This window comes from Silene latifolia, chromosome 11 (genome assembly GCF_048544455.1).
Source record: "Silene latifolia isolate original U9 population chromosome 11, ASM4854445v1, whole genome shotgun sequence".
NCBI lineage: Eukaryota > Viridiplantae > Streptophyta > Magnoliopsida > Caryophyllales > Caryophyllaceae > Silene > Silene latifolia.
In genome coordinates, this window is record NC_133536.1 from 123,022,515 (window position 1) to 123,039,982 (window position 17,468).

A 17,468-nucleotide genomic window follows, 5' to 3' on the forward strand; every position below is an offset into this window, starting at 1 on the left:
CTCATATAGTATGTAGCTACATTGGTATAGACAATTAGATGGTACCAAATTACGTAGGCATTTCTTAACATTATCATATGTGGTGCATTTTAAAGATTTTGAAATAAATCAAGTATGCTTGTCTGACTATGTCTAAGATAGTTCGCTGTGTATGGGTATGAAATCTAGCTCCTTTTATCTTTATTTTCAAATGTACAATTTAATGGATTGAGAGTTTCAATTTGTAAGTGCCAGGTTATATACTACTCTACTCATTACTATGGAACACGAGTTGATACAAAATCTTACAAATATATTACAGTAGCTCACCCTTTTTGGTTTGAGTCGGTCTTTCATTTGGTTCTTATATAGATGGTGTATAATTGAGTCACTATCGAATACTTGGGGATTGAGGGATAGAGGCAGTCAGCGGTGAAGAAAATAATTAATTGTAAAAAGGAGAAAAAAATTAGGTTAGGTTATGATGTTATGATGAGTGATTGAAGGAGGAAACGAGGGAGAAGAAAAAAGGTTAGGATCTGTTATTATAAAGGATATTGATATTGAATTTTTTTCATCTTTATTTATTATTTAATTTCCTTTTCATGTGCTCTTTAAGATATTTCTTATATTTGGATTTTTGTTATGGGTAAGGTGAATGTTCTTGAAGACGAAGAGAATTGGACTCCATTTCAGGCTCAATGACAAAACGGTCGATTAGGTATTCCTCTATTCAATGACAATATATGCATCTCTGTTATATTGTCGCATTTGTGGAATGAATTGTACCAATACTTTCTTCTGTAAATATTATTATCTATCTACTTTGAAGTTTGAATGTTTAGTACTATGTTTTTTTCACATACTAATTTCGCCATGTATCTACTTTGAATTTCATCTTAATTGTTGTCTTCTTTTACTAAATTCTCCAGCTTTTGCTGCGCTGGAAATCGTTGATTCTACCCTTGTGGTTCTCTTTCGGTTCCAATTCGGCAAACCCAGCCCTTTCTCAGGTATTGCCCCTCCCTTATTCCTTGTTCTAGACGATACCATCCTATTTCACTAACATGAAATTAAACTCCCTTTAAATCATGTGCGACAAACCTTTCAATCACGTGCAGCAATTTCTGGTACGTAATCAGTATTGATTTGATCTAATGGTAATAGCCTCGGTGCTAATAAATTGATATCAGGTTATTGAGGGGTTTTGGGTGATTATTAATTGTCTGCAGCTGTATTAAGGGTAAGGATAGTCAATCAAATCAATGAATTCATCTCGATTTTCCTTGTATTGCTTCTAATTACAACCTTCTGATTGTGAATGCTGTAGTATCAGAAATAAAACAAAAGAAAGTAGTGACAAACTATGGTGATATGTATTATGAAGCAGAAGAATTTGCGGTATGAATTGTGTGCCTAGCATATGTGTTTTTGTTTTAGTTTATGCACCAGTTTACAGGACACTAAGGTACTTGTCGTACTGTCCAGTTTCAAACCCAATGTCATGAGAACTGATCAATGATTTTATCAACTGAGCTTGCTGACCCCACAACCAGCCAACCACTACTCTTTAGATTTGGCAATGAATAACTCCATTTTGGATGGTTTAAGTTTTTTTTATTCTATTTTTGAAACTGAGATTATATGAAGCACCGACGGCTTTCATATCAAACGTTTTGGTTCTTTGTATATACATCCTGTCTTCCGTTGTTTAATAGTTGACTATTATGAATACTATACCTGTTGCATACGTTTGCCGAGGAAGGCAATCCGACGAGAGGTTTAACATATTAATCTGCTCTTATATTTAAGATTTCAGGATGAGTTTCTTCTGCTTCTTCTTTGTCAATTTTTAATGTTCACTCTTTTGGCTTGCAGTTCCGACGATGTTGGTGATGAAGGAGTCCGGGGCTGGTGGCGGCAGGATTGACACTGATCATGGAGATACCAGAATTAGAGGAAGCAAAGTCAAATCAGGTGATTGTTAGTATTATTTTCATGTCTGATTAGGGTTGGTGTTGGTGGTTGTCTTTACTCTTCGTGACGCTCTTTTCCTTGGCATATCCCCTTTTCTCTTCTCTGGTATGTTATATTGGTTCAGTATTAATTGTGTGTTTCGTTTTCAAGCTAATGTTATTCAACTGTGTTTGTCTGGACATCAGTATTAATCCCCTTTTTCTCTTCTCTCGTATGATATTTTTATCTCTAAAAAAAAGTAGTCTAAATAAACATTTAGAAAGGTACTTTTATGCCTGGACATCAGTATTCTGTTGTTAGTGGCCAACCACCACAAATTGCTCTGTTATGTGCCTCTCTTATTCTATATATTCCTAGAGTATCTAAATTCATGGTATGTGCATAAGTCAGGATAACACTTGGTGATAGGCATGTCATGGAGACTTTGTGACTCTATTTGATTGTGTTCAGATTGAGAGGTGAAAAGGAAGGAGGGTGATCGGTGGGAGGGAGAGAAAGAGAGAGGGATACGTTAGGAGGGAGAACTGTAGAACTAACTGTATAGTGTATACCTATCACATCATCACGGAATCACAGGTGATGGGAGGGGAAGGGAGAAGAGGAGAAGGGGAGAGGGATAAAGAGAGGAAGGTAGGGAGGGAAGGAAGAGAGTATTTGCTTAGTTTTACTCAGATTTAGAGAAGTGGAGAGGGTTGTAGGGGAAGGGGGGGGGGACGGAGACTCCTGTTTAGTTTTGTTCAGATTGAGATAGAATGGAGAGGGATAGGGTGGGGTGGGAGTGAGAGGAAGGAGGGAGAGCGTTTGTGCATTGTTTTGATCAGTTTGTCTTTGCATGATGAATCTGTTAGGATATTTGTCGTACTCAGTTTTTCCCTGTTTTTCTCAACATCCTCCCCATTAAAATCATTCTTCTGGTACTCCATCTCAATCTTACGTGTCTCTGTACTGATCATTGGATTTGTGAGGAAATACTACAATAGCAATGCATACAAGTATTAATATGAAAAATAGAACAATAGTGTATTCAATTTCTGATAAGTGTCTTGCAAAATTGAAGCCACACCAAATATTATTTTCGGGTTGGCTTTGGACTACCAATCTGTCGTATCCGCATCTTTGCGATTGCCGTTAGTATTTCCATGAGATGTAGCTTTGCTGCTATGTATGGTTGTTGATGCGGCTCTTGGTATGTGGAGCACCATAGGCGAGATAATGAAGATGGGTTTAGACCGGTGATTGAGTTCAGTTACATCGGGACTGGTGTTGTTCATAGATAATGAAGATGCATAGGGAGAAGAAGACGAGGACCGAAGAGTGAAGGATGATGTATTTCATTTTATGGAATTAGGTTATCATAGTGAGAATGGCGGAAGTCGCTACTTTTTAGCTATAGCTATTGTCTTATACATTTGACTTTTTTGAAAATTGCTTGTTATAACTTTTTCTTTCATTTATCCTATTTTAATGGCACTTTCGTAAAACACTTTCAATAGTAAACAATCAAGTCGGTCGTTAATGACAAGCAGCAATGGCAAAATGTTACAATTTATATTATGTAGGTTTCATGATGTATAAGCTGATACTATTCTTTGTGATGTTAGTACATTGGGTATGTATACTTTAATGTTGGGGTTTAAGAGTTGGTCAAATACGACAGTCAATGTATACGTTCAATATATAACGTGGGTCAAATAATCTGGAATGCTCATAGAATGTACCGTGAATTTTAGCTAATTATCTAATAATGTTTTTGCTATACAAAGTTATAGTCATTATTAACAATTGTTACCTTAAAAGGTGTACGTGACCAGATATTATTTACAGTTCATGGCAAAGCTAAATATTTTCAGAAGAGACGAAAAAAAGAAAGCTTCTACACTAGAACAAAACGCAACTACAACAACATACATTCAGTAATTCTCGCAAAGTCTACGCCATAAACAGATTCGCTGCAACACAAATGGAAACGCGTCTTGGGTGCGCGCGGAGAGACAACTAGTTAATTAAAAAGTTCAATGTCGAAAGTTGGATATTCCGAGATTTGGTCCCTCGATCGAGGGATGACTTACTCAATGTAGTCGAGCGTCAATACTCTATAATACCTCCGTCTAATTTCTTCACTCTTCCTCACAGCTACGTATTACCCAGATCTTCAAACTTGACTCTCCTCCTTCCACCTCTTATTCACCCTTCGATAACCTTCCATGATAAACACTCAATTCACTACCACTTCACCATACTCGCCACCAATACTGACTTCAGCAGGCCACCTATTACGACTCAGATCCGGCGAGATTCACTGTGTTAACTGACCCAGAACCGACACCTTTCAATGACTCCTCCTCACGCAACCACCACCAGGCCGCCATGATAGAGTGCCACATCAATCCACTGCCATTCCTTCGTCTCCATCCGGTACTGTGCTGCTTTTCCCAGTTTGAATTCAGCGCCGTTCACCTTGCCAACTTTACCCGTTCACCTTGCCGACTCACCTCCGTCGTCGTCTGCTGTGGCGCCGCATCCCACTAAATCCTCAAATAAGGGTTCAACATTCGAGGTAAAGTGAGTTAATTTTTGGCTTGAATTTGTTCAGATCGTTGTTTCCAATTTTGCTACCAATTTGAGATCGAATTTTTCCGAGTTTCTTAAGCTTTGAATTGGGTTCACATTCTTGGGCAAAAGAAAAATAAAATTAAAAATAAAAATGAATTGTTACTGGTAATGAGGGTCGAAGTTTGGTGTGACTCAGATTTCATCTGTTTCGAGTCTTTATTGGATAGTCCAAGTCAATTCAGTAGCTGGCTCAATAACATTTTGAAGTTGGAATTCTGGACTTGCCTAACATCAAATTAGTGTATTATTTGAAGACGATTTGGCCAAAAAAAGTAAAATAAAATTACAAGCCTTACCTGAATTGATTTTGATGTTAATTGGGTGCGAATTTCCAGGCCGATCACAGCACGAATTCTGGGTTGAAATCGGGATTAAAAGCTGCTGTGAACTAGACGTTTGATTTTCTGTTTTACGGTGGTCAGGAGTGACAATTTCACAGACCAGATTTACAGCTGTTAATATATCTGTGTAGCCTGGGTTTGATTTGCAGCTTATTTGGGGTCGATTTCTGTAGCATCAGGGGCTGATTTCCAGTGACTACGGATTCGATTTATGGGACTTGGGTTCGTTTAGCTCGACTCCTGCTATGTCGAGTTCTTGTCGATTCCGTGTATGGGATTGGTGCATGATTTCTGTTTTGTCCGGAACCACTGATTTGTGCAAATTATGGGTTTTGTTTGTAATGCCCCGTATTTTAAGGTCATGTTTAGTCAATGGTATTTTATAAAAGTATTTTGATAAGTATAATTGTTATAAAGATATTATATATAGCTATTTAATAAATATAGTTTCATTATCATAATTGTTTTATAAAATATATTTCTTATTTCTTATTTCTTAAAATTGTATTTTATCTATAAGTTTACGTAATAATAATGATAATAATAATACGGTAATAAAAATAATAATATTATGACAATATTTTGTAAAATGGTTATATTAATAATGGAAGTATATGGTAATCTTATTTATGGTAAGACTAGTATAATACGGAGTATATAATAATAATATAATAGAATTGGTAGTTTCCTAATACGTTCCTAATTGTATCTGTAATACTATGGTTGTATGAGTCTCTGGGCACTCTATCGAGTGGGGCTTACTCTGTCGAGTAAGTGTGTTTTGTTTTACGAAACAATGTTGTGCCTGTAGGGTACTCGATCGAGTAGCCTTGGCACTCAATCGAGTAAGTGGCACTCGATCGAGTATGTTACTCGATCGAGTAAGTTGGTTATCGGGTAATATTTTGACGGGTTTTGTTAATAATGCGAATTAGTATATATAATACTCCGTTATCTTTCCTACACACTTTTATAAACCTAATACACACAAAAAGAGATTGCAAACTACGTTGTTCTCCACATTCGCATTATTGGCAAATCCCGGAGCTAGAGAGGTCGGATTTCGTTGTTCTTTGTATCATTGTGATCCTTGCGCCAAGGTTAAGATCTACGTACCATTTTTATAGCATTTGATTGACTTTAGTTGAACCCTAATTTTGGGGATTAGGGGTTTTTATGTTATTGTAGTAGTAATTGTATGATTGTATGTATAGGAAGAGGTTCGTAGAAAAGAGATTTTGAGACAGCTGCTAGATCGTTTGCTTTGTGTTTGCATTCCAGGTAGGGTTTTCCCTACTCAGTATTAGTCACATGATGTGGTTGGTGATTTGATTGTGATTGTTGTTAAAGTATAATGTTGGTATTGTGACGGTTGTTGAATATTATCGTTGTTGATTGTTGTTGATTGTATTTGTTTGTGATATTCGGGGTGCGTCCCTGGCTGAGTGGAGTCACTTGCGGGAGTGGCTTCACGCCCTTGTTTCGCCTTCTGTGGAACCCGCCACAGAAGGGATTTGCACATTAATGGACTTTGGTTTATCGCTCGATGGAGATGAGCGGGGTTTAGGTGGGAACGACTGCGGTCCCCCACTGGCGGTGTGGAGTACCTGTTGCGATGGGTACTCTGGCGTAGTCAGTGATGTGGAGTTGATTGTGGAGTTTGGGATTGATGTGACGGTTGAGCTGTTTGATAATTATCTTATTGTGATTGTGTTGTGTGATTAGTACTGACCCCGTCTTTGTTTTGTAAAACTGTGGTGATCCATTCAGAGATGGTGAACAGTTGCTCAGCAGGTTTGATTAGAGGTATTTGGACTAGGTGGGATGTGTCACCACGAGCTAATTAGAGTCTTCCGCTGTCATACTTTAGTTTTGAGACATTTGGTTTTTGAGAACATGTATCGTATGATTTATCAGTTTTGGGATTTGGTTATGTAATCACTTTAAACTTTATTACTATTTAAATTATGTTTCTTTATTGTCATTTGATTATCAATGCCTCGGGGCCATTCAGAGATGGTGAACAGTTGCTCAGCAGGTTTGATTAGAGGTATTTGGACTAGGTGGGATGTGTCACCACGAGCTAATTAGAGTCTTCCGCTGTCATACTTTAGTTTTGAGACATTTGGTTTTTGAGAACATGTATCGTATGATTTATCAGTTTTGGGATTTGGTTATGTAATCACTTTAAACTTTATTACTATTTAAATTATGTTTCTTTATTGTCATTTGATTATCAATGCCTCGGGGAACCGAGATGGTGACGTTCCTATACCTGAGTGGTCCTGGTAAGGCACTTGGAGTATGGGGGTGTCACAAAGTGGTATCAGAGCCAGGTTCCTGAAACCTGTAACCAATGAATCTAATGAACATAGAGAGTTAAATTAAAATGAACCCGGGGTAGAAGTTGTAGGAGCTAATGCAAAGGCTTGGGAGACGTCCTAAAGTCGCGAACTCGCCCTACAATTTTGAACCGGTCACATGGGGCGCGTGTCGGGGTCGTATGTGTTGTCTTTTGGTTTGTATGTGTACATAGTAGCATGTGTTGTGAATTGATGGATTGTATGAATATGGAGAATTGGAGTAGTAGTTGAAAGATATGTGATTTGTATATCGAATTGGATGAAAAGCATGTTGGTTGTTTATAATGTGGCACATTAGTGGTATGAATAAATTGTCTTGTTGATTTTATAACGAGTTGCGTATATATGCATGCGTAGTTGTTATTTTATTGAAATTATAAAAGTTGTATATTATGTTGGGAAAGTAAGATGAACATGGGGGTAGTGTATACGAGTCTGCATGACTCGATCGAGTAGGGGGCACTCGATCGAGTAGGTGATGTGCTCGATTGAGTGGGTGTGACTCGGTCGAGTAGGTAGTTTGATGTTTTTCTGGGCAGAATCGTGTTTTTGGGTACTCGATCGAGTACGTAGGGGCACTCGATCGAGTAGGGGCCGCTCGATCGAGTGGCGTGACAGCTCGGTCGAGTATGTTTATGAGCAGAGGTCTGATTAGGTTCTGGAGTCGAGGCACTCGATCGAGTAGGCTGGGCACTCGATCGAGTGGGTTCTGGTACTCGATCGAGTGGGTTCTGTGCAGGTCATATGCTTGTTTTGGGTTATAGTATGCGTGTTTATATCTAACTTTTCTTATATAGTTACAAGATGCCGCCAAAAAGAAACGCCTTGTATGCTAGAGCTGAGAGTATGTCAGTTGATGATATAGTAAAGATGTTGGAGTACCAAGATGCTCTTACGGAAGCGTTGAAGAGAGTGGGAAAGGATAAGGAGGTTGATCATTCAAAGATCAGCATCCACATAGCGAGGTTTAACCCGAAAGAGTATAAGGGGACCGGGGAGCCAATTCTTCTAGATAATTGGCACAGGGAGATGGAGAATATACTGGAGTTGGTGCACTGCCCGGATGAGTTGAAAGTGGAACAAGCTGCGTTCTACTTGAGGGAGGCTGCAGGAGAGTGGTGGGATAAGGTCAAGGTGAGTGTTAGGGAGATGTACATGAAGCAGGGACTACTTGCTATACCTTGGGATGAGTTCAGGAGAGCCATGAGGCGAGAGTTCGTACCGGAACATGTGAGGAGTAAGCTGAGAGAGAAGTTCGATGAGTTTAAGATGGCATCTGATATGACGGTGGCTGAGTACTACCGTAAGTTTAATAAGAATGCTAGGTACGCTGAGGATATGGGGTTGAGTGAGGAGAACCTAGCTCTGAGGTTTGAGAAGGGGTTGACCCCCAAGATAATGGACAAGCTACCTGTCGGAGTCCTTACAGATGTTAAGGAAGCTTATAAGAGAGCTGAGAGGGCTAAGAGGTTGGTGGAGATGACCCGAGAGAGTGGTGCTGAGAAAAGAAAGGCTGAGAGCGAGGGTGGTAGCCAGTCCAACTATAAGAAGGGCAACCACACTCACGCAAGAGCATATTCATCTGGTTCGGGTTTAGTGCTGGGGCTTCCTATGGGCGTGGCCGTGGGAGTGGTAGCAGTAGCTGGGGGATGACCTGTTTTAACTGTGGCGGTGTAGGCCAAAAGAGACATGTGTGCACCAGTGCGGTGAGTGGGGGTTTCCAGAGGCCGGGACAGGGAAGCTTTTCTCAGGGTCCTGCACAGAGTTATGCGAGTAACAGACCGGCTGGGTCATGGAACAATAGGGGAGGTCAGAGCAACAACGGTGGGGGTAACCGCAATGGCGGTAATTCTTATCAGAAGCCAGTTACGAACTCCAACAACATCGGGTGCTAACCCGGCTACCTCAGCTAGTACTGTCCAGGGAGGTGGGCAGAAGACCAGTGGAAAGCTGTTTATGATGGAGAAGAAAGCAGCTGAGGACGACGCTCATGTTATCACTGATACTTTTCTTGTTAATGGTGTTTATACCTTTGTTTTGTTTGATTCGGGGGCGTCACAGTCGTTTGTATCTTCGAGTCATGCTAAAAGGTTGGGTTTGAGAGAGTATGAGTCTTTAAGAGAGGAAGTTTTCATACCTTCGGGTGAGTCTGTATCGTGTGGGAGGTTGTATAGAGATGTATCCATGATAGTTGGGCAAGTTGATCTACCTGTAGACTTGCTAGAGTTTCCTTTAGAGGGCTTTGAGATGATAGTCTGGATGGATTGGTTAGGAAAGTACAAAGCTAAGATAGATTGTCATCAAAAGAAAGTTTCTCTGAGAGGTCCTAAGGGCATTAGTTTGTCTTATCCAGGGGCGGAGCCAGAAATTAAAACTATGTAGGGCTAAAGCTCATGTTTGGAGTGTAAATTTAAACGATAAATTAAAAAGAGTTTTTATTACTCACGGGATTTCAATATCTATTTAAGGCTAAAGCTCACGTTAGGAGTGTAAATTTAAACGATTAATTAAAAAGAGTTCTTATTACTCACGGGATTTCAATATCTATTTTATATTCCCCCTGTTCTACTCAAGAGTAATTATTATTTGAAATATGAGAGGAATTTTAAATAACTATTGACCGGAATAGATAATGTATACCATATATATACATGATACACCTCTTATAAAAGAGAACTGTTATTTCACAACGATAACTATTGATCGGGGCGGAGAATACCTTTTGATTATTTCAAATTGCCCAATTTTTTAAGATTTGTGAAAACTATTTTTATCAAATGGAGAAATTTTTAGATCGAAGGGAGTAATTCGTTAACATGTGATTAGCTTATAAGCTTATAATTTCTACTTATAAGTTCCAGTGCTAAAATAAATAAATGGAAATTTCGCCAAGATTATCATTATATAAAATGTCACCGAGATTATCATTATATCTAAATTTGACGTGTAGAAATTAAGTCGGAAAATTTTTAGTTTTTAAATCCATGGACTATCAATACTCTTAACGAGTAAGTCTCTTGAAAAACGATCTCTTAATAAGTTTATTGGAGACTATTTTATAATTTAAAGAAAAAGTGGTACTCTCTGGCCTACGTCCGGTAATTTGTTTACCTTTGGTTTCAATAATTAGAAAAAGAGAGAGAACAAATTATTTGATGACAAGTGGACTAAATTGAGTGGGGAGGATCAAATTGTTAAAGCATTCTCTAAATAGAAAGGGTAAACAATTGATTTACACCCCAAGTTGGAATTGGTAAACAAATGACCGGGGAATATTATATAAGTAGGTTATAAAATAGGTACGAATCGTGATTAATGATAAATACTTACGCTTATTATGTAAATAAGTACGAAATTAATGGGCTACTTTTGGTCATTATTACCAATAAAAGCGTACGAAATAGTGATGTCTCAATAATTTAGTAAAAGACCGTTTCTAAAATTTTAATGCTTAAATAAAGTGGTGTAATAAAACTTCGAAATGAGGAATATCAAGATTTCCACTCGTTTATAATGCATGCGTGGATGTCAGTTAACTAACTACTCTATTTCAACAATTCATCGGTATTTTTCTAGAGAAGGGCACTTAATACTTCTACTATATTTTTTTGCCACTTAATTGTATGTAGGGCTATAGCCCAGGGAGCCCATTACCTCCCTCCGCCCCTGGTCTTATCGTGGGTTTGTTGTCAAACCCAAAGTTAAGTTGATTGCAGCTGTGATCTTGAAGTCCTATCTGAGGAAGGGGTGTCCTTTGATCTTGTGCCATGTGAGAGATGACAGGATGGAGAGTACGACAGTTGAGCAGATACCAGTTGTGGGGGAGTTTCCAGATGTCTTTCCAGAGGAGATTTCGAGGTTGCCACCGAAGAGGGAGATAGATTTCGATCTTTGAGTGAAAAGGGGACGGGGCCAATCTCTAAGGCACCGTACCGGATGGGTCCTAAGGAGTTGGAGGAGCTAAAGAAGCAGTTAGATGATCTGATTGAGAGGGGATACATTAGACCCAGTGTATCACCGTGGGGAGCGCCAGTTCTGTTTGTGAAAAAGAAAGAATGGAGCTTGAGGTTGTGCATAGATTACAGGGAGCTGAACAGAGTGACGGTGAAGAACAAGTATCCTTTGCCAAGGATAGATGACCTGTTTGATCACTTGAGTGGTACAACAGTCTTTTCTAAGATTGATTTGAGGTCGGGGTACCATCAGGTGAAGATTAGAGAGGAAGACATACCAAAGACAACTTTCACGTCGAGGTATGGCCATTATGAGTATGTGGTGATGCCGTTTGAGTTATCTAATGCACCAGCTGTGTTTATGTATTTGATGAACAGAGTCTTGAGTCGGTTTTTGGACAAGTTTGTGGTGGTTTTTATAGATGACATCGTAGTCTTTTCTAAGACTAAGGAGGAGCATGAGGAGCATCTGAGGATTGTGTTGCAGACCTTAAGGGAGCATGAGTTGTATGCAAAGTTGTCCAAGTGTGAGTTCTGGTTGGAGAAAGTTGTTTTTCTGGGGCATGTGATTTCCAAGGAAGGGGTAGCTGTGAATCCTGCAAAGATTGAGGTAGTTACCAAGTGGGAAGCACCAAAGAATGTAGCTGAGATCAGGAGTTTCTTGGGTTTAGCAGGATATTATCGATGGTTCGTGAAGGATTTCTCCAAGATTGCTAGACCTATGACAACTTTGATGAGAAAAGAGAACAGGTTTCGTTGGGATGAGAGTTGTGAGATGGCGTTCCAAACATTAAAGGAGCGTTTGACCACGGCTCCAATCTTAGCATTGCCTGAAGGGAGTGAGAACCTTGAGGTGTATATAGATGCCTCAAAGAATGGGTTGGGATGTGTGTTGGTGCAGAACGGTAAAGTAATTGCCTATGCTTCTAGGCAATTGAAGCCTTATGAGGAGAATTATCCTACACATAATCTGGAGTTGGGCGCAGTGGTGTTTTCTCTCAAGATTTGGAGACATTACCTATATGGGGCGACCTTTAAGGTATTTTCAGATCACAAGAGTTTTAAGTACATCTTCACTCAAAAGGAGTTGAACATGAGACAGAGGAGGTGGATGAAGTTGATTGGCGATTATGACATGGATATTATCTATCATGAAGGGAAAGCCAATGTTGTTGCAGATGCTTTGAGCAGGTAGAGCGTGCATTCTTTGTGCACAACTATATTTTTGATGAGATTGAGAGATGAGGTGGGGAAGTTCGGGATACATATGATCCAGAAGGGAGATGCCATGGGAGATTTGACAGTGCAGCCCGATCTTTATGATGATATTCGCGGTAAACAGGTGTTGGATCCCAAGATAGTGGAGTGGAGAGCTGGAGTAGAGAAAGGGACAGTGTCTAGATTCTCTATTCATACAGATGGTAGTCTGAGGTTTGATGGGAGGTGGTGTGTCCCTAATGATGAGGAGCTGAAAAAGACAATCATGACAGAGGCTCATTGTACACCATACTCGGTACATCCAGGTGGTGACAAGCTATACAAGGATTTAAAGAAGACTTTCTGGTGGCCTGGGAATAAGAAAGAAACAGCTGAGTTCGTGGCCTGTTGTTTGACACGTCAGAGAGTTAAAGGGGAGCAGCGACGACCACAAGGTAAGATTCAATCTCTTGAGGTACCTGAGTGGAAATGGGAGTCCATTTCTATGGATTTTATCGTGGGTTTGCCGAAGAGTCAACATGGTAACAACATGATATGGGTTATAGTGGATCGACTGACCAAGTCAGCTCATTTTGTGCCAATGAAAGATACATGGACTAAGGCACAGTTAGCTATGACTTATAGGAAGAATGTGCTGAGATTGCATGGGTGCCTAAAGATATAGTGTCTGACAGAGATTCGAGGTTTATCTCACGGTTTTGGAAAGAGTTGCAGGAGTCGTTGGGAACTACCTTGAAGATGAGTACAACATTTCATCCTACGACAGATGGCCAGACGGAGAGGACAATCAAGACTCTTGAGGATATGTTACGAGCTTGTGTGATGGATTTTGGTGGTAGCTGGGAACAGAGGTTAGATTTGATTGAGTTTTCTTACAACAACAGCTATCACACCAGTATTGGCATGGCGCCATTCGAGGCTTTATATGGGAGGAGATCTAGGAGTCTGATTTGTTGGGACGACAGTGCTAAGGTAGTGGTTTTAGGACCAGAGATGGTACATGAGATGGTTGAGTAGATTAAGCTGATCAGGGAGAGGATGAGAGCGGCTCAGGATAGACAAAAGGGTTATGCAGATCTACATCGCCGGGATATAGAGTTCCAGGTTGGGGACAAGGTTCTTCTGAAAGGTCTCCTATGCGTGGGGTCAGGAGATTTGGTAAGAAAGGCAAGCTGAGTCAGAAGTTCATAGGACGATATGAGATCTTAGACCGGGTTGGAGAGGTTGCTTATCGGTTGGCCTTATCGTCTGCTTTGGATAGGGTACATAATGTGTTTTATGTGTCTCAGATGCGGAAGTATGCAAGTGATCCATCACATGTGTTAGAGGTGGAGAACATAGAGTTAGATGAGTCCTTGTCTTATCTTGAGGTGCCTAAACAGATTCTTGACCTGAAAGTTAGGAAGACTAGACATGGTGAGACAGTCTTGCTTAAGATTCTTTGGTCTAATCATGAGGTTGAGGAAGCTACATGGGAGGCGGAGGAGGCCATGAGAGAGCGCTATCCGTTCCTTTTTTATAAGGTATGTATAGTAACGGGGACGTAACCTTATTTCTTTTAGGGGGGTAGGAGATGGTCGCGAAGAGTTTTTGCATCTTTTTATGTCGATTTTGATATAGTTAGTAGTTTTTTGAGTCGGGTTAAGTTTGGTGGGTACGTATGTTTTGGGAGTTTTATGTTGAGTTTTGTTTTTGTTGTTGTGTCGGGAGAGTGTTAGTATGTTTTTGTTTTGTTGTGGTTTGAACTTCGGGGACGAATTTCCTTTTAAGGAGGGAAGACTGTAATACTACGGTTTTATGAGTCTCCGGGCACTCTATCGAGTGGGGCTTACTCTGTCGAGTAAGTGTGTTTTGTTTTACGAAACAGTGTTCTGCCTGTAGGGTACTCGATCGAGTAGCCTTGGCACTCGATCGAGTAAGTGGCACTCACTCGAGTAAGTTGGTTATCGGATAATATTTTGACGGGTTTTGTTAATAATGCGAATTAGTATATATAATACTCCGTTATCTTTCCTAAACACTTTTATAAACCTAATACACACAAAAAGAGATTGCAAACTACGTTGTTCTCCACATTCGCATTATTGGCAAATCCTGGAGCTAGAGAGGTCGGATTTCGTTGTTCTTTGTATCATTGTGATCCTTGCGTCAAGGGTAAGATCTACGTACCATTTTTATAGCATTTGATTGACTTTAGTTGAACCCTAATTTTGGGGATTAGGGATTTTATGTTTATGTTATTGTAGTAGTAATTGTATGATTGTATGTATAGGAGGAGGGTTCGTAGAAGAGAGATTTTGAGACAGCTGCTAGATCGTCTGCTTTGTGTTTGCATTTCAGGTAGGGTTTTCCCTACTCAGTATTAGTCACATGATGTGGTTGGTGATTTGATTGTGATTGTTAAAGTATAATGTTGGTATTGTGACGGTTGTTGAATATTATCGTTGTTGATTGTTGTTGCTTGTATCTGTCTGTGATCTTCGGGGTGCGTCCCTGGCTGAGCGGAGTCACTTGCGGGAGTGGCTTCACGCTCTTGTTTCGCCTTCTGTGGAACCCGCCACTGATGTGACCATAATTGGCGCATATTTAGCCCCCGAATTAGCCTTGTTTCCATGCTTTTTAGTGCTTATTTGGGTCATTTCTTATCTTTAGTTCTTTGTTTTGCATATTCTTTGAGATTTTGATCCCTTGGTAGGAAAGGAGTAAGAATCTTGCATTTTCATGGCAAAACAAGACTAAATTGATCAAATTCAATGACCAAGCATCAAGGGGAGACAAGATTAGAAGGCCTTTGTACATATCATAGTAGAAGAGCAATGTTGAGGAAAGATCCTTGAGTCCCCAAGGAAATCCCCAAGGAATTTATGAAGAAAAGGGAAGAAAAGAAGAAGTTACTATCTTTGACTAACAATCCGAGCGGATTGTCAACAATCCGCCCGTCCGCCCCCGCACAATCCGAGCGTCCCGCACAGAATCCGCTCGGATTCCCCTCAACAATCCGTCCGGATTCCTCGAATCCGCTCGGATTCCACCGCCCAAATCCGTCCGTCCCGACCTTATTCCGCCCGGATTTCTTCACAAAGACGGATTGTCTTCTTCAAGCTACGAAAAGAGAAGCCCTTCTCTCAGAAAATACCGGGTCCTCCTTGCTCAACTTAAAAAGTGTAATTACTAGTTTAGCCCTTAGTTAACGCTAATGCATCCTCCCTAATTTTCACTATAAATACCACATTAGGCTAATTAGAGGAGCATGTTCTTCTTATCAATAATTAGTGTAGTTAATATCAATCAAATCTCTCTTCAATATTGTAATCAAGTATTAATCAAGTTTTAATCCAAGTTTTAGTTCTTTAATCTCTCTTTTGTTCATCCTTTATTTTGGGTAATTGAAGATTATTTGGGTTATTATTGGGAGATTGACAACCTCTCAATCTAGCATTCAAGTACTTCTATTATTCTTGCTTTATTATTGGAATCATTAGTAGGTATAATCTCTTAATCCCTTTTTAATTATTGTTAATTACTTTCATTTATTCATCATGTTTCATATTGTTGGTATGATTGACAACCTTGCTAGCATGATCAACATGATAATGAGTGAGTAGTCTCTTAGCTAGGGTTAATGGGTGATTAGGGGAAACCAACATGGGGAATGATTCATGCTTAAATTAATATGCTTTCATGTTTTATTTGCTTGCTTGTTTTGATCTCAACTCATGCACATGTTATATTTGATGAAATGCTAAGCCTATGAATCCTTGCATTTACTATCATCTCCTATCTTTTCAATGAGACTTGTAAGACATAACCCAACTCGAGTCTCATTAGACCATGCATGTTGTTGAGTAGGGAAGATTAAGTCGACTTGTAGGTGTTGTACAATCTAATCGATTCGGCTCCGGACCCAAACTTTCCTAGGATTGTAAGATATAACCCAACTCAATCCATCACAACAATAATTGCTTGCTTATAATTTGAGAACATGTTTGTATGATCATATCCCATGATTCCCCTATGATCCCATGACACCCTAGTGCCTTTAATCAATTGTTTACACCCCTTTAATTCATCTTGCTTGTTTATTTCCATTGTTATTCTAGTTTAGTAACCTTCTACATCAACCCAATTTGTGACACCCCTTAGACACCGCTAGTTACAATAGAAATCTCATTTCAACTCCCGTCCCTTGGGATCCGACCTTTACTTGCCTCTTTACTAATTGTAGAGTTGCTTGTTAAGCTATAAATTGTGTTTTGATTCGACCGTGACCAACGACCACATCTTAATTTGTGAACACTTAGCGGGATCGCATCAAAAATGGCGCCGTTGCCGGGGACGGTGTTTGTTTGATTTAGATTTCTTTTTATTGTTATTAGTTGTGTCTTTCTTCGCCTTGAGGAAGTAAAACTCCTCAAGGTTTGTTCTAATTATTTTTGAGTTGTTTGATATTTTACATGTCTAGAAGGTTACAATGTGATTTGTTACCTTTTGACCGTGAAATCGAAATAACCTTGACGAACAATAGGAGACTTGTTAGGAGGAATTTGAGAGGTGTTGGTGAAGTTGTTCAACCCACTAGTGAGTTTGTCAATCCTTTCGCAATAGAAGGAGAAGAGAACCCATTACACAATACCCCACAAAATCCACCTACAATGCCAAAATTCTCGTCACACTCTGTACCCACCGAGGAGAATCTACCAAATGGTACTCCTACACCGCAACATCTCACCGGAAATTTTATTGCCAAGTCCGCCTTCATCCAACTAGTTGAGAGGAGCCAATTTGGGGGAATGCCTAGTGAGGATCCTCATTCTCATATGGAAACCTTTTGCGATTATTGTGATGCTATCTCTCAAACGGGCGTGACTCAAGACCAAATTAGATGGGTGTTATTTCCTTTTTCCTTAATCGGCACCGCAAAGCAATGGTTGAAGGGCTTTGATAAGGCCACCCTTGGAATAGATTCTTGGAAGAAGTTGGCTCTAGCTTTCTACAAAAAATTCTACCCACCGGAAAAGACCAAC

At 39.8% G+C, this 17,468-nt stretch overlaps 1 long non-coding RNA gene across 1 annotated transcript; it reads left to right on the forward strand.

Moving 5' to 3' along the window:
- The first annotated feature begins 630 nt into the window (after positions 1-630).
- On the forward strand, positions 631-1,957 carry LOC141615064 (uncharacterized). The gene is made up of 3 exons (XR_012529592.1): positions 631-700; positions 912-992; positions 1,858-1,957. It is a non-coding gene; the product is annotated as an uncharacterized LOC141615064 (long non-coding RNA).
- Positions 1,958-17,468: the final 15,511 nt, after the last annotated feature.